This window comes from Podarcis liolepis (genome assembly GCF_965112155.1).
Source record: "Podarcis liolepis genome assembly, chromosome: 4".
Taxonomy (NCBI): domain Eukaryota; kingdom Metazoa; phylum Chordata; class Lepidosauria; order Squamata; family Lacertidae; genus Podarcis; species Podarcis liolepis.
In genome coordinates this window covers 21,057,212-21,075,746 of record NC_139558.1, presented here as the reverse complement: position 1 = coordinate 21,075,746, position 18,535 = coordinate 21,057,212, and the positions used below count along the sequence as shown (strand labels likewise).

Here is an 18,535-nt window from a genome sequence, read left to right as displayed (position 1 = left end):
GCGTCTTGTGGTCTGGTGTGTCTTATAGAGCAAAAAATACGGTAGGTGCCGCTCTGGCGGGAAGGTAAGCGGCGTTTCTGTGTGCTGCTCTGGTTCGCCAGAAGTGGCTTAGTCATGCTGCCCACATGACACGGAAGCTGTCTGCGGACAAACGCCAGCTCCCTTGGCCAATAAAGCGAGATGAGCGCCGCAACCCCAGAGTCGGCCACGACTGGACTTAATGGTCAGGGGTCCCTTTACCTTTACCTCTTCTTGCATTGGCCACCCAAGTTATATCCAAGCCTCTTATGCGTTGTGAAACTTAAACAAGAACAACACACAAAATAATTCTATACAAGTTAAATGCAAAATTGCATGCAAAAAAAAAAAAGGTATATCATGCATATAATAAATATAACAGAGTCAATCCCATTCGGTATTATATTTCTGTAAGCATAATTTCATGCATTAGTAACTGAGAGCTTTTTATAGTTATATGAAATGTTGCATGCATCTGTTCTTGTGCTGGTTCCTTTAGGAACCCTTCTGTGTATTTCAGGATTATAATGCATATAATATGCAACAATTATTCATATTTTTAGCAGAACCAGTAAAAAAACAAGTCAATTCTAATTAAGATCAAGGAGGAAAACAAAAACTAGAAAACATCCATGGGGATAAGTTCAACATGGAGATTATTATTTTTCTTTCTTTTCTTTTTTTTAAAAAAAGCCCCACCCCTAGTTCCTAGTAAGTGTAACATTGTCAGTCACCATGACTACTTGTGACCTTTTGTTCTGGAACGTGTTGTCATTGTTTTTATTTCTATATTTAACAAATAGGACTAACAATGAATGTGATCACTGTAAGCCAGAGGTTTCCAACCTTTCTGAGTTCATGGCTCCCTTGACCAACTCTATTCTTTCTGCGGCTCCCCTCTGGGGCTCAGGAGCCCAGTTATGTCACCCCTTGCCTACAGAGCTGCCAGACTCTTACCCTTTTTTGAACACCCTCCTTGCGGAGTGTTCCCTCAGCCTCCTCTTCTCGCCTCTGGGCAGGTGCTGCAGCCACCCCTGGTCTTTCATCTGCCCTGCCTTGCCCCACAGGGGCCTGGGACTTGTCTGTCCATTCCCAACAACAAGGGCTGGTAGACCAGCTGGCTGGGCTCCCTCACCTGCTTGCTTGCTTACTTACTCCAAGGCCGCTTCAGCTCCTGGAAACCAGCAACATCTGACCAGCCCGAGACACCATTCGCCTGCGGAGCTTGTAGCCAGAGCTGCTGCAACAAACAGCTGTGCAAACCTTTGGGAGGCAGAGACGCAAGAGTAGGATTACCAGACATCCCTGGTTCCCAGGGACAGTCCCCGGATTTGCTAATCTGTCCCCGGACAAATTCTGTCCCCAGACTGTCCCCAGATTTGCAAATCTGTCCCCGGGAAACATGACAGCAGCAGCCTCAGCAGCCCAGAGCCAGCTTGGTAGCGCAGTTGGCTCTGGCTGGCTTCAGGAACTGTTCACTGCTGAAGGGGAACCGGATACTGCCAAGGAGATAAAGTCCATCATGGCCCCAAGCCGGCTGCCGGACGATCCATCGATCTCCCGTAGTCACACAGTATGAGCTATTAGTGACACGAGTTTCCTGGAAATACCTTGCCACATTCCAGGGCTCATGCACACTCTTATCAGCAGATAATGCACAGCAAAAGTCGCACCCAGGAGAGCATTATTTACAAGCTTTTATTCAGCGTTGATCAGAACAAAGAAAGACATGACTGTTCTGCATCAGTGTCTTCGACAGAGAGACAGAAACGAAAGCAATAGCAAATATAAACATCCTGTGAACAGGACATACGCAGGCTGTGACACAAACATCCTGCTCCCTTTTAAGGTGGAACGGAAATATCCTAACAGGGATGTCCGGCGGTACAGATCTCCTGCCCCCTTCCCCCTTTGTTTTGACAAATCGGGGGAGGCTCAGGAGTTGTGGGAGGACGGCTGTTGCCCAGGAGGGGCACAAGGCGCGCAGTTTCTCTGCCAGGCAAGGTGCAAAGCCCTTTTTTCGCACCCTGTGAAACATAAATGCACAGAGTTATTTTTAAAACTGGACAACGACAGCCCGTCCGCAACTCCTGAGCCTCCCCCGATCAGTCAAAACAAAGGAAAGGAGGCAGGAGATTGGGGGAGGCTCAGGAGTCATGGGCAGGTGGCACGCCGTTACCAGGTTTTTTAAAAACTCTGCACATTTATGTTTCACAGGGTGCGAAAAAAGGGCTTTGCACCTTTATACAATATGCATGTGTGCTTGGGCCCAGGGTCTTTTGCCTCACCATCCCCACTACTGACTCTCTGTTGCTACTCAGCTTTAATAATAATTTATTTATTTATTTATTTATTTATTTATTTATTTATTTATTCATTCCCCGCCCATCTGGCTGAGTTTCCCCAGCCACTCAGGGCGGCTTCCAATCAAGTGTTAGAAACAATACAGCATTAAATATTAAAAACTTCCCTAAAATAAAAATCTGGTAACCATACGCAAGAGAACCAAGGCATCAGAGGAGGGTGGGGAAAAAAGAGGGACAGAGACCAGTGTTGCCAACGGCAACTCCTGACCACCATTCAAGACACCCTGTGTGCCACGGCACACTGGTAGAAAACTGCTATAAGCAGCTGCACAAATTTGCAGAACTTTTAGGAGAAACTGGCTTTGCTACTCAGGAGGATTAAAGAAAACAATCTTCCTTTCTTTTTTTTAAAAAAACAGCACCAACCTGCAGTGCTTAAGAGCTCGCAATTCCCCCTCCTCTCTTCCCAATGTGTGCGAGTGAGAGCGAGAGCTTTCACAAACTGGTTCTACAGTCCTTGGCATTTAAATCAACTGCCAAGTAGCGCTCACAGTGGATTCTTTGCAAATAACTTACAGTTAACCACATAAGATGCACCGGGATTAAGCTAAACCTTCTTTTGATACCTAATGTGTTATGCTTTCCAGAGCAATTTGGTGGCAGAGACAAACTGTTAAAAAGTGCAGGAAATTCAAATGCATCCCAAGCGAGCATGGGAAATAGAAAATTCCTATTTGTGCCGCCTCCAGTTCTTTGCCATGTTTCTTCATCCAAGCCAAAAACTGCGTTGCTCAATATTCCACAGTGGCCAGTGAAAGGATGAATGGAATTTAGTGCTCTTTTGTATGCTCTGTGAGGGAAGAGAAAAGGGCACAGTAAAGCTTTTATTGACCCAACTCCAAATCCAGTGTGTCTAACTAGGAAATTGTTCATTCAGTTGGAAGCCAAAAAAGCATCGATGCTTTAGTGAGGCTGAGACAGCAAAATCAATTCAGAAAACAACGGCTGTGTTGAGTATGTTTTTTAGGGAGGGGAGTCTCAGGCTAGCACAGTCTGTGGTCATGAACAGGACAACACACTTTCGCTATGCTAAACTTTATGAAGTTAGGATCAATGAGAAACTGCAAATATGGCAATTGCTGTTGTTTCTAAATCATAAAACCAGCTGTGAAATAATCTCATAGGAGCCAACTCCTAGGGGCTGAGGTCCCTTTGCCCCCCGATAAAATGTTTGAGGGGGATGATTCCCCCAAAGTTGATGGACTTTCTCATTCAGATGGTGTGTGCTGTGTCTTGTGATTGATTATGTGGGGCAGGGCTTACCTAAGTGCCCAATATTTTATTCAGGTTGACACCCCCGGATAATGTAACTCCTAAAGTAAAATCCCCACTCTTTCAGGTCTCTTGGTAGACTTAACAGTCCTCTCAGAAGGCTGTTGCTCACTATTTGCTTATCATGGTATTTCATGGTCTTTCTTGGGCATTGGTCTTCAGCCCTTGCCTCCTGCTTGGCAAATCATTTTTCCTGGGTCACCTTAGTCTGCGTAACTTTACACCAGATGGTCACTGGAATAAGGTAGTTCTGAAGTGTGAAGGGAAGGGACCATAGCTCAGCAGCAGAAGAACACTTTTGTTTCATGTGCCAGAGGCTGCAGATTTAGTCCCTGGCATCTCCAGGCTGAGGAAGGCAATGAAAAGACCCTCTGCTTGAGTTCATGGAGAACCATTGCAACATTGGGCTACACCAGCCTTCCACCAATCTGGTGTCCTTCGGAGGTTTTAGAGTACAACTCCCATCAACCCTGATCATCGGCCACACTGGTTGTGGCTGATGAGAGATGCAGTCAAAAACATCTGGAGGGAACAAGGTTAGGGAAAGGCTGACCTGGACAGACAAAGTGTCTGAACTGGGAAAAGGCAGATTCCTGATTGATTGCACATTCCTTGCTTCCCTGCCTCCTAGCAGCTTTACAGTCCCAGATTTACAGAAGCCACCCCAGTTTCTGATTTGATCCCGGAATGTCCCGCTTTTCCTTAGAATGTCCTTATTTTCATTGGAGAAATGTAGGAAGGTATGGAATAGGACATCCCTAGGGCTTTTTTCCCCTAGCCAGAACTCGTTGGAACTCAGTTCTCTCAGGTGGGCACCATTGGTATTCTAAGAGAATGAGGGAGGCGTTCATAGTGAGTTTCAGAATCTCTTTTTCTAGAAAAATAGCACTGGACGTCCCTATTTTCATTGGAGAAATGTTGGAAGGTATGCTACGCTGCTGAATGTATTTGTCCAAATCCAACAGCAAACAAAGCTCATCGAAATCTGATAAACTGCTTAACTATTGTACAGTCCTCCTGGCCCATTCTGCACCTTGCAGATTGGAACAAAGTTATCCCTCGATCCGACATAAAGTGTGTTTAGATGTTTGAGAAAGAATATGCTTAGAAATATATACTTCTTGAGAAAATATGTTCAAGAATACACATTTAAATATTTTGTTAAAAACACAACCACACAGATGAATGCAGAAACCAGACAAAACATATTAAAGAATGAACATATGTGGAAATGAAATAGACCTATTTTTCTAGAAAAAGAAATGCGGGAACTCACCATTGTTGAATGCCTACCTTGTCCTCTTATAATGGCAATGGCGCCCACCTGAGAGGTGCCCTGAGTTCTGGTATGTTCCGGTTGACAAAAAGCCCTGAAAAGACCAGAAACAGACCAGAAGTGTATGCATGTAGACTCATTCCACACATAGAAACCAAAAGGGCTTTAAATTTTTTCTTTAACTGGGTGACAGCCTGAGAACTTATCAAGAAATTACCAAGAGGCTCTAACAGTGGAGGGAGGCAGTCAGAAAGACAGAAGCAGTAAGAGGGGGCACAGAGACATTTTTATTAAATGTAGTGCTAGGGAACTCATTCTGTTAGTAACAGGATTTACACTGGAGCAGTGGATCTTCTTCCCCTCTCCCATGCCCCCACCCTTTCTGTTCCAGGTCCCCACCCCAAACCCTCCAGAATAGACTTGGCTATGGTGTGTGGTTTGGGCGAGCTTCATTGTGCAAAAATAAATCCATGCTAATTGGATACTGCCCAGAGAGTAACCTGCTGGCCCACAAGTTGCAAAGCACAAGGAAGTGTGTTTGGAAGAAGTATGCGGTCTCATTTTGTTTGTGTGTGTGTAAGAGAGAGGATGGCGAGAGAGAGAGAGTGTGTGACTGGGTGTGAGAGAAACCGGGTCCTACCCTTGACACATTCAACATCCTGGAGCCAGCCATGATTTCAGTAATATGTTTAAATAAATCCAAAGGGATAGACTTTCAGCTCCAATTAGAATAAGCAAGATTTCATTTACTTTTGCCTTTCTACTTCCTCTGAACTTCAGCAAAACTCATTTGGTTCTAGCCAAAATATGCTTGTCTCCATGCCCGGTGTTTTTAATCCAAGGCTTGTTCCGTACGGTCTTTGAGACTCTGAAACGGCATCTCTAAACCAAGTTCCGTTATGCTCTTGCCCAGTTTCTTGAGGCTATGCTTTGCTTTATGCACTCTCTGTTGAGAGCAATTGAACCAAAACGGGATGCTCATGCTGCGGTCATAACTTCAGAGATCCAGCTACAATGGGGTGAGGGAATCATCTGGAGAATGTGCTCTTTCCTATCTTGAGGAGGGGGATGCAGAAATGAACGTTTCCAGCCAGATCTCTGAACTGAGGAACATGCCTGCATTGTTGCCACATGCTCTCTTCCTTTGCTTTGAAATGACCTCTTAAATTCTCAGAGCCATTACGCATTTGGATTTGGAGCATGGATAGAATGTTGCCAAACAGAGGAGCATCTGAAATAGCTGCTCATCCGTCTAGTATAGTATTACGTACATTGATCAGCTTTGGCCACCTCATGAGAAGAGAAGACTCCCTGGAAAAGACCCTGATGTTGGGAAAGATGGAGGGCACAAGGAGAAGGGGACGACAGAGGACGAGAAGGTTGGATAGTGTTCTCGAAGCTACCAGCATGAGTTTGGCCAAACTGTGGGAGGCAGTGGAAGACAAGAATGCCTGGCGTGCTCTGGTCCATGGGGTCACGAAGAGTCGGACACCACTAAACGACTAAACAACAACAACAACATTGATCAGCAGAGGTCCTCCAGGGTTTCAGGGAGAAGTCTCCCTGCATGGTGATGCCAGGAGATGAACCTCAGAACTTCTGTGGGCAAGGCAGATGCTTTACCACTGAGCAACACCCAAACAGACATTCATAATAGTCCTCAGGAGCGAGCCATTCAGACAGTCGTGAGAAAGTGACATCACAAAGCAAGGAGACTTCAAATGACTTGAGAATCAAACTTCAGATCTTCTTTAAGCTGAAGTCATGTCTTCATTCTAGCCTTGTGAAACAGACCACATTTGTTTCTATTTTCTCCTATGATAACAGATACCCATGTTTGCTATTTCTGACACACAGAAGACCTTATACACAGGGGTTGAGAATTTCAACGCGAGAAGGAACTCATGAGCCCCCTGGCCTCAGTATCTTGTCCTTGCAATTCTCACCCGACCATACCTCCCCAATACCCAATAACATACTGTCAGGGAACTGCCATCGGAGCCAGAGGGAGAGGGAGGGCTCCAGAGGGATTCCGGAGAGCGTCCCGGGAGGGAGAGAAGCAGCACATCTTCTGGGGAAGGAAATCAGCGTAACATCAGTGGAGAAGGGGGCAGATGGGGGAATCGGCGAGGTGGCTCCAAGACTCTTCGCCGGGAACCAGTGGGGAGAGCACGGGTCCTCCGATGCCCACACCCTCCCTGCGCAGAAGGCTTCCGCGCAGGGAAGCTAGGCGGAGACTAAGCGTCAAAGAGCTTCTTTGCTGGAAGAAGTTCAAGAAACGCCCACTAACGGATTCTGCCAGCGATTGAGACAGTCACGGGCGCGTGGCTGTCCAGACAGAAAGGGTTCATTCAGGCAACCAGCCAAGGGTGGTGTTGATTTACACACAAGCAACCCCTAGAACCATTACACATACCATGCAACTATACTGTTTTAAGTGGGGCACCACAGATTTACAGAAGCTGCTCTGACTTCTGATCCCAATCCCGGATGTCCATGTGGGCTCCTGTGCTTTGGCCGTATCAGAGTGCAGGACCAAAAGATGTGCATTCACCCCACGCTGTGTCAGGACAAAAAATGTAAGTAAAATTTAGCTTCCCCTCGCAAGCCGCCACGTCTTCCTCCTTCCACCGTGGCTTTCCAGGTGATGTACTTCTTGGAAGTGGCACCAGCTTCTGGAAGTACAGCAGTGGCGGAGGCCACAGAAACTGTGGTGGAGGTGGCAGCTGTGGTGGTGGGCAGGTGAAGGTGCAAGGGGGAGCCAAGGAAGGAGCTGGGGTGTGAAGGGGTACAGTCTCCATTGAGGTCTTGTCCTGACTTCCTTCACTCCAGTGTTGGAGGTTGTCTTGGAATGAACTTCAGTCTCCAGGAATCTCCTGAGGACAATCCTAGAGATGTGACAAAGCACCACTGCTGTCTCACACAAGTGAGACAGCATGGGTTCAATGTATAAAAGCAATTGTTATGAGTTGAGGGGGGAGGAAGAAAGTAGGCTGCATGTGAGATCCTACAAATATAAGCTAGGCTGTTTTCCTGTGTTGAGGTGATTGACTGGGCGATGAGCCATTAGGACAACAAAGGAAAAGGAGCTCTGTGTGAGATGGAAAATGAAGTTGTAATTAGTTAGAAGGATGAAGCCAGAGTTTAGAGTTGAAAGTTGCCATCAGATGGGGTAATAATAATAATAATAATAATAATAATAATAATAATAATAATTCGGTTAGAAGAAAAGCTGTATGCTGGACAGTTAGAGAGGGAGCAATGTTTGATTTCAGTTTGAATCCAATGCTGCAGCTATGGGAGAAACAATACCCTTTTGGGTTGCTAATGCTGTGAGTCTATCCTCTGTGGGCTCAGGTTGAAAATATGTATAAATAAACCCAATTGTCATAAATAAACCACAGTCTGTGCTTTGCCTCACTCCAGAAGGAAACATTAACCCTGGATAAGCGCCTGAAACTCCTGGAATCTCACACCGCTGGTCCGCGATTGGGGTGGCCGGCAACAATATTGAGCTCTCACAAAAGATCCTCAGCCAATTGAAATGCAACCTTTAGCCTTCATTTACAAATGCAAACAAACTGGCTAGCATAACTTGCAAGCAGTCTTCTTAACAGTCTTGCTGGTGTTAAACTGCTGGAACCCCATTGAAGTGAGTATACAGCCTCTGGCTCCCTCTATTTTTCTTATTTCTTATTTCTTAATTTAATTTCTATACCACCCTACCCCCGAAGGTCTCAGGGCTGTTCACATAAAATATCAAATACATAAAATCAAAACAACAACAACCCAATACCTCCCCAAAAGAGATCCAGCATTTTAAAAAGGGTACAGGATGTAAATCGAGTCAGGCAAAGGCCTGGTTAAAAAGGAACGTTGCCTGGTGCCTAAAGGTGTATAATGATGGTGCCAGGCGAACTTCCTTGGGGAGAGCATTCCACAGATGGGGAGTCACTGCGGAGAAGGCCCGTTATCGTGTTGCCACTCTCTAGACCTGTCAAGGAGGCGGCACACGAAGAAGGGCCTCAGAAGATGATCTCAGGGTCCAGGTAGGTTCAATTGGTAATCTGCCACGTAACCAGACTTGAAAGCCTATTCATTTTGCACCGCAAGGAGGCCCATCATATAACCTGGGATTCTAGAGGCCCTATAGCTCACCTGTGCTCCTCTTCCAGTACACCACTGATGATAAGCCTTGTCTTTTTGGAATCATGATGGGTGGACTCCCCTTGATGGAAGTGGAAACTGACTGCATTCCAAGCTTGTTGAAATAGTTTGGGTATTTGACATTTTTTCTTCCAGAGAAATACTCTTTCTTAGAAATGGGGAATGTGCCTTCCTTCTATGTCAGGTGTCACTTTCCCAACCAAAATGATTTGTCTTTGAGAAAAGGAATTTTGGGAAGGGTAGCTATCACTGAGAGGAATGTTCATCACCATAATTCCTCTCCCCCCACAGCCATTCTTACATAGTTTTAGAAGGGCTTTCATCCTTCTTTAAAAACCCTTTACATTCAATAAACTGTCTAACGTTCTTCCTTCCCTTATTTTTACTTCTGATTCATTCACTTTAGGGGGAGGGGTTGGGCAATGTGGAATGTGGCCCTTTCCCGCAAGGACATCTGGCCCTCAGCACGAATAACGTTCCTCATCCCTGGGCAAGATGATGATCTCATATACTACACTAAATATATCTCGGGGGGAAATCGAACATCCATTTATATCTTTAGGATTTAGAATGGAAATCTAAGTAAACACCTGGGACCATTGTGGAACAGTAACAGCACCATTTGACCACCTTCTGACTCTTCCAAGAGTTAGCCTGCGAAGATAATCTATACAGATGGACAGATTGCCAAGATCAGGAGCCACCAAATTAATATTTCTACTTTTTCCATTAATAATGTTGGGCTCCATCTCAGATAAGCACTAGCAATCCTTTCTTAATCAACTTTTTTGAGCACCATCTTGGAGACGCATCAACTGCACTTGATCATAAGGTCAAGTTCATCAGATTAAAAGAACAGCTGAGGTTTTGAACCTCAGTGTTTTACACTATTTACATAAAGTGCCATAATTTCTGCAGAATATTAAACACTTTGAAAAAACAACAAAAACGCCTTTTGCTAAGAAAAAAACAAACCAAAACCCTTCATTGATTCATTGCAGAACAATGGCAGCTTCGTTTAGACCAAAGAACAGTTTGGAATGCATGAATTCAGCTGAATGTTATCTTTTAGACAGTTTGGTGTAATTATTTAATGAACGGAAATGGAGCATTGTGGTACTGAAGGATTTGAATGCGAGTTGAGGGGTGCTGTGGCTAGCTCATGGTGCAGCTCCATTTCAGAGCCGTTCACATTTTCAAATAATGAAATGGTGAGTTTTCATGGTTTGCCCTTCTTTACCTCTTTCAGCTTCATGTCGCAATTCAACCAAAGAAAGCTGTCTTTTGCCAGATAGCAGGGACATTGGTTGCTGAGGCAACAGGTTGATTGGAGTGGGTAATGGGGGTGGCGGAGAGAGTAGGCCTTTAAAATAAAGATGGCTCATTTCCAACTTTTTCCCCTTCTGGCAAGAAAACAGTGCTGTGGACTCCTGAAATCAATAAACCTGTTGTTTGCTGTGGAGATTTCCCTTGGATTTTCAGCATTAAGCTGGGGAAAACAAGACATTTCTGTTATATCATTTTAAAGAATTTGAAAGAAATGGATAGTGCATTGAGATTCAATTTAAAATAATTGACAGGAAAACAAGAAATACTGAAGGTCTCAGAAATCACCATCTTACTTAAGATACTGTTACTGGGCTTTGTGACTTGCAGATAGCTTGGGCCATGCATACATTAGGGAAGATCTGACAGACCCTCCAAGTGTCCCTGTTTTCCAGGGACAGTCCCAGATTTACAGAAGCCGTCCCAGTTTCTGATTTGATCCCGGAATGTCCTGCTTTTCCTTAGGATGTCCTTATTTTCATCAGAGAAGTGTTGGAAGGTATGGCGTTATGTGACCCTGAGCCAAGGAGGTAACTATACAACTTTTAGAAGACATCTGAAGGCAGCACTGTATAGGGATTTATATATATATATATAAAAGTTTAATGTTTTATTATGTTTTTATATGTGTTGGAAGCTGCCCAGAGTGGACAGGGCAACCCAGTCAGATGGGCAGGGTATAAACAATAAAAATATTATTATTATAGAATAGAACATCCCTACTTTCATCAGAGAAATGGGATAAACAAACCAGTAGCTTTGGTTGATAGTGATGCCCAAACTGGAGACCAAGGTTTGTTGAACCCTAACAACATGATCACGATTCATCCTGAATCTATGGTTTGTCATTGGCTTGATGCTCATGTCTTGTTAAAGGTAAAGGGACCCCTGACTGTTAGGTCCAGTTGTGGACAACTCTGGGGTTGCGGCGCTCATCTCGCTTTAATGGCCGAGGGAGCCGGCGTACAGCTTCCGAGTCATGTGGCCAACATGACTAAGCTGCTTCTGGTGAACCAGAGCAGCACACGGAAATGCCGTTTACCTTCCTGCCAGAGTGGTACCTATTTATCTACTTGCACTTTGAGGTGCTTTCAAACTACTAGGTTGGCAGGAGCTGGGACTGAGCAACAGGAGCTCACCCCATCGCGGGGATTCGAACCGCTGACCTTCTGATCGGCAAGCCCTAGTCTCTGTGGTTTAACACACAACGCCACCCGTGTCCTTCATGTCTTGTTAGAAGCCAACAAACCACAACCTGTGGTTTGGTTGTAATGGAAAGCCAAAGCTTCTTGGTCTGTTTATCCTGCTCACACTGTGGGACAAGTCAAATAGAAGAAATCATGAATATATGCATTTTTAATATGTATGTTACCCTAATGCATGCATTTTCCAAGTAGTGGAAAACAGGGCAGGGCTCTGCTACACACCTGAGCATCCACTGGCTTGCATAGTGCTGTCCTCACACCTCTTCTTCTCTGTTCTGGTATATAAGTGTACCTAGAGATGCAAGTGATGGAACCTGGGACCTTCTGAATAATAATAATAATTTATTTGTAGCCCGCTCATCTGACTAGGTTGCTTAAGCTACTCTGGGCAGCTTCCAGCATATACAAAAACATGGTCCTTCCCTACCTTATGATACAGAATTTTGTTGTTCTTGTTTAGTTGTTTAGTCGTGTCCAACTCTTCGTGACCCCATGGACCAGAGCACGCCAGGCACTCCTGTCTTCCACTGCCTCCCGCAGTTTGGTCAGACTCATGTTTGTAGCTTTGAGAACACTGTCCAATCATCTCGTCCTCTGTCGTCCCCTTCTCCTTGTGCCCTCAATCTTTCCCAACATCAGGGTCTTTTCCAGGGAGTCTTCTCTTCTCATGAGGTGGCCAAAGTATTGGAGCCTCAGCTTCACGATCTGTCCTTCCAGTGAGCACTCAGGGCTGATTTCCTTAAGAATGGATGCTTTTGATCTTCCTGCAGTCCATGAGACTCTCAAGAGTCTCCTCCAGCACCAGAATTCAAAAGCATCAATTCTTTGGCGATCAGCCTTCTTTATGGTCCAGCTCTCACTTCCATACATCACTACCGGGAAAACCATGGCTTTAACTATTCGGACCTTTGTTGGTAAGGTGATGTCTCTGCTTTTTAAGATGCTGTCTAGGTTTGCCATCCCCTTTCTCCCAAGGAGCAGGTGTCTTTTAATTTCGTGGCTGCTGTCAGAATAAAACAGAATTTTACAGGTGCATATATTATCAATCCAGTTTGATTTTTGTAATGATTTCCCCCAGTGATAACATCATTGCCCTAACCCTTTGTATTCTTCCCAGAACTTCACCATTGCCTTCCAACGTTTCTTCCAGCATACAAAACACAACATATGCCGGTATGGGTGTTCAGCAGAGGAGGGCACGCTAGTTGGTGTTACCCCGACATTGTCGGAATTGGTCCCTTATTCTCAACTCACTACACAATAAATGGATTATGCATTTAAAAGGACTGTATGCAATCAAGAAGAAATTTTAATTAATCACCAATAGAACTGGCTCTGTGGAAATAATATGGCCTGACAGTTTAAGGTTTGATCAGCACATCATGGAGATTAAGAACACTTTTTGACTTGAACAGTCAGAGTCCCAGAGAGTCAGTTCAGCCTGAAATACTTTTGAAAAGCTAGTGTGCACAGATCACACAATGTCATTGTCTCTCCTAATGCTGCCATTCCACTGGGAGCCAATGCGGGGCTCTTTTAACTTCCGAGAAAACCTCCCAATATCATGCTGTCCTGGTCAACACTGAAGCAACAGAGATTACAAGACATCAAACTACAATCTTTTTATCCCATGCTCTGTGTGTATAAAACAAGGAGTCAGCGTCCCTTTGAAGTACTAATTGACTGTCTGTATCAATCAGTGCCTAATCCCTTTCCTGCATACATTTAGATCTCCACAGTAACTGAGACTGGTTTTCCTCTGTTACACACAGGAAGGCACCAAGGGTGGGGGAGTGGATGGTCACAACAATGAAATCAACCAATGATCCAAATTTCAGACAGCAAAGCTAAAAACAGCTTCATTCATGGTTTGTGCTTTCGCTAGGCAAGTCAATAGCTGAAATCTTCAGATGGTTTACTCTAAGTATTTGTACGACTGTCGCACTTAAGTGTCTGTAGTATATTTGCAAGGGAGGAGGGTGGGGAGGAGACCAACTGGTCCTGCCTCTGCGATCTCATTGCCCAGGCCTTCTTAGCACCCCTGCGAGGTCCAAAAAATGCCAGACGACACTGCTCTGAAGTAAGCCTTCTGAATACTCTAGTGATCCAATGCCAGAGTGTGGGACTTGAGGACTGAAACTGATATATACAGTCCCTGTTGGACACTTTTGGGTTTTTGCCACTTAGTGGAAGATGCAGACAGGTGCTGCAGACTCTGTTTCCTGTTTGCTTCCTATAGCCAAGGGCAGCACATCCTGTTTTGCTGCCTGAGGAGAAACAACGAATGTGCTGCCCTGCACTACTACCCTGCCCCTGCCAAAGCCTCCCTTTCCTGGGTCATGTGGCAGGGACCTCAAAGTGGCGACAACAATGGCAGGTTCTGGCAAGGTCTCAAGAGTGCTCATGGAGCTCTCCTGAGATCTCACCACGTTCATGAGGCCGCAAAAGATTCTAGAGAGATCTCACCAGGAGCTGCCACTGCAGGATGAGGCAGTGGGGTGGAAGGGATGCCAACAGGGGGCATTGCCTCTTGGGGTTCTGCCACCAAAGATGGCTGCCTCATCCCACCTCATAAGCAGGCTGGCCCTGCCTACAACGTCCCGTCAATCTAATCAGCATGGACCCACTTCATATATGCACTTCCTTTGAGGCAAAGATGGTGAAAGTCCAAAGCCTTATAATGTAGCTAGCTGTTGCAGAGGAATCTGAGGAGAAATGTAATTAAAACTGTGAGAGATGTTGGCTCCTTGGGAGGAGTCTCATGAGATTATTCCACACCCATCTGCCACAGCTGGAGAGCGCATAGGTCTGTCCTAAGTGCTTGCAGCCTTTTATCGTATTGTATATTTTCCTTGAAAGGGACACGGGTGGCGCTGTGGGTTAAGCCACAGAGCCTAGGACTTGCCGATCAGAAGGTCGGCGGTTTGAATCCCCGTGACGGGGTGAGCTCCCGTTGCTCGGTCCCTGCTCCTGCCAACCTAGCAGTTCAAAAGCACGTCAAAGTGCAAGTAGATAAATAGGTACCGCTTCAGCGGGAAGGTAAACGGTGTTTCCATGTGCTGCTCTGGTTCGCCAGAAGCAGATTAGTCATGCTGGCCACATGACCCGGAAGCTGTACGCCGGCTCCCTCGGCCAAAAAGCGAGATGAGCGCCGCAACCCCAGAGTCGGTTATGACTGGACCTAATGGTCAGGGGTCCCTTTACCTTTACCTATATTTTCCTTGGGGTGGACAGGGTGTTAAGGGAGCGGTAGCACCTCTGGTGAGGGGACACATTTTGCTCCTTCTGAGGTAGTTTGTCCACCTTAGGTCCACAGCCTGCACTCAGGTCTCACCTGTGGCTGTCAATACGCAACAGCAGCCACAGCCCAGGAAATGGCTTCAATCGGCTAAACCAGGTGAGGGTAGCCAACCCTCCATGAACTAGGGAGAGATTGAGCCAACGAGACCAATAGTGGGCCCAACGGTCAAGAAGGTGGTTTCTGTTTCTTGTTTTCTTTGTTGTTCTGAGCTGTTTATTTCTATCTGGAAAAAATGCAATAAAAATATTTTTAAAAAAAGAAAAAAAAGAAGGTGGTTTCTGTATGTGCTGTAGAGGGAAGTAAGGGACAGATGGGGCTTGCCCATATGGGAAGATAGCCCATCTAGGAGAAGGAAAACTCTGATGCTAAACCTCCACTGCATTGCGGGATATCTTTAGTAGAAGAAAAGGCTAAGGAGTAAACCTTACACAAATCTGGAGTGGAGTCCCTAAGATGGTTGGATGGCACCTTAGATGCCTCCACCTGGCCATTCCTGCAGCCAAGCTGGTGCTAAATGTATTGCTCTGCTTTCTTTTGGACCACATCAACGAGGCTGAGAAGTGGGATCTTGTTGCCTTCATACTCACTACCCATTCCTGCACCTCAGGGAGGTTACTTTGGTGCTGCTAGGACAGTGCTTTGGTTTCAGTGCTTTTGGAAGTGCATGTCAGTGTCTCTCGAGACAGATGGAAGCCAACAACAAAACAATATTTTCCATGGACCTAACTAGCCAGTGATATGAAGCAAAACAAGTAGGAAGCAATCTTGTCGAGCCATACAGCCAGGTCCTGTAATCCACTATGCACTAACTACTGTACCCAAATTGTAAGCAGTGATATTTTCTCATTTATCTCCTGCTACAAAGATAATGTGCTTCCATCACCAAATGGTTAGGTGGTTCAGTTCAGTAGGAATTGGATTATATCTTAATGGTAGTGATTTGGATTTTTGTCCCAAAGTTATCAGGTTGTTAGGGGGTGAGTGGCCACCACACAGGGGGCAGCTTTTTCCTCCCAGTAGTGTCCTGAGGACATCGTTGTTGTTAAGTTGTGGGTGAACATATCAGACGACACAGCAATTCTTCTAACAGCTCTTGTTTATTCTCAGGCCAGAACAGAACTGAACTGAAGGGTTCAGACAGCCTGCCTATAAAGAGCTCCAGTACAACGTAACTGTAACAATTTTCTAAAACTATCCAATCACTGAACGTCACTTTTGATCCCTTATTTGCATAACTATCTACAGTATCCCCCTGCTGGCCCAGGGTGAGAACTTTAGTACATAACAGTTGTGATATAATGTCCTCTCACAAAGGCCTTGAGGGCCAAATTTGCCAAAGGGTGTACTAGAGCCACAGCTGGAAAAATTCACCTAAGTTGCCAATAAATCATAACGTAAGAGCTCCCCTTGAAAATTAAATCGGTTTTCGCCACCCCACACCAAATTGCAGAAAACACAGTCTCTCCACTTTCACAATATGAGAAGGGGCTGTGAAGGGGAAGGCGGAGAGGCCGTTTCAGCCCTATTTAAAGCTGTCTAAACTATAGCTGGATCTTGCCCAAATTGTGTAACATATATATAACCGTATGCTGGGAAATGTTCCTCGCTAAGAGGTAAACAGAGATGTTCCGAGAACTAATAACAAGAGGAAGATGCATAATTGATCACCAGAGACTCAGCAAGAGAAAGCAGCAAACTGAAGCATGATTAAAGACAACAGAAGAGATGTGGAATCTGGAACAGAACATAGCCTGGATTAGAATCCGCCCGAGGCTTCCTTGAGGAATGTTGGCGTTTTGCCAGTGAATTACTTTAACATGCAAAAAGGTGGATAAGCATAAATGACCTTGAGTTGCAACTCAAGTGTGGAGAGAAATGCTGTTTGTCCCTCTAAGCTGTTGTGAACCTTGTAAATTGCATGGCAAGAGAGCAGTGCTGAGGGGAAGGAAGAGGTAACAGCAGACTCCAATCCACTCGCTGCTGGGGGATGGCTAGAGAGCAGGGCCACACTTTGTGGGCCACGAGGAAAGGCAGTTATGTGGCTGGTTAACTTTGTCTCTGGGAATGTAGCACGTTTCTAAAAGGCTGGGGAATTGGGGGCATATTATTGGTAGTTTGGTGGTAATAGTAATTATAATAATAATAATAATGACGATGATGATGATGATGATGTCCCAGTAATAATGTGGATGGTATTGTTGTTGTTGCTACTTCTCCTAGTGGTTATTATGAGTATTAATAACAATTCTAGTAGTAGACAAAGCTTCCCCCCCCCAGGCATTTCTCAGGTGGGTGCCATTGCCATTACAGTGGTACCTTGGTTCTCAAACCTAATCTGTTCTGGAAGTCCATTCCAAAGCCAAAGCATTCCAAAACCAAGGCGCACTTTCCCATACTTTTAAAAATCCGTTCCAGATTTTTAAAAACAGCCCCTAAACCAGAAATTTAACATGAATTTTACTATCTAACGAGACCATTGATGCATAAAATGAATGCAATAAGCAATGTACTGTAGTCACACAATCAATCAATCAGTAGCTGAACTGGGTTCCACACAGTCACAAAAGCAAAAAGCAAAAAGCAGCAAAAAGAAAAACGCATAATAATAATAATAATAATAATAATAATAATAATAATAATAATAATTTATTATTTGTACCCCGCCCATCTGGCTGGGTTTCCCCAGCCACTCTGGGCGGCTTCCATAGAAACCAAAAAAACACTAAAATATCATACATTAAAAACTTCCCTGAACAGGGCTGCCTTAAGATGTCTTCTGAATGTCAGGTAGTTGTTTATCGTTTTGACATCTGCTGGAAGGGCATTCCACAGGGTGGGCGCCACTACCGAAAAGGCCCTCTGCCTGGTTCCCTGTAGCTTTGCTTCTCGCAATGAGGGAACCGCCAGAAGGCCCTCGGCGCTGGACCTCAACGTCCGGGCAGAACGATGGGGGTGGAGACGCTCCTTCAGGTATACTGGGCCGAGGCCGTTTAGGGCTTAAAAGGTCAACACCAGCACTTTGAATTGTGCTCGGAAGCCAATGTAGGTCTTTCAAGACCGGTGTTATGTGGTCTCGGCGGCTGCCCCTAGTCACCAGTCTAGCAGCCGCATTCTGGATTAGCTGTAGTTTCCGAGTCACCTTCAAAGGTAGCCCCACGTAGAGCGCAAAAGCAGGCAGACCTCAATGTAACACTCAAAACGGAAGTGTGGCACTCAAAACAGAAGTATAACACTCAAAACAGTGCATGTTTGGCTTCCGAAAACATTTCGCAAACGGGAACACTTTCTTCCAGGTTTGCAGTGTTTGAGTACCAAGGCATTTGAGAACCAAGGTACCATTGTATAAGAGAACAAGGGAGGCATTTATGGCGAGTTCCAGCACCTCTTTTTTGGGGGGGGGCAGGAATAGCACTGGTATCATCATTATGGATGATGGAACACCATCACCACCACCACCAATGATGGAACACCATCACCACCACCACCAATGATGGAACACCATCACCACCACCACCAATGATGGAACAGTCCTAACAGTAGTAGTAATAATAATAACTGAACAGTAATGAACTTGTTGTTGTTGTTTAGTCGTTTAGTCGTGTCC

At 45.2% G+C, this 18,535-nt stretch overlaps 1 long non-coding RNA gene across 2 annotated transcripts in view; it reads right to left on the bottom strand.

Annotated features, from left to right (window-relative positions):
- The window catches only part of LOC310706079, a 41,569-nt gene that overhangs the window by 1,702 nt on the left and 21,332 nt on the right, over positions 1-18,535 (bottom strand). The window contains exons 3-4 of one of the 2 annotated variants that reach the window (XR_014525647.1): positions 4,950-5,026; positions 2,653-3,174 (exon numbers count right to left, since the gene is read on the bottom strand). The exons of the other annotated variant lie outside the window; for it this stretch is intronic. This is a non-coding gene — a long non-coding RNA (uncharacterized lncRNA). Of the gene's footprint in view, positions 1-2,652; positions 3,175-4,949; positions 5,027-18,535 lie in introns of those variants that run through there. 2 annotated transcript variants of the gene reach the window in all.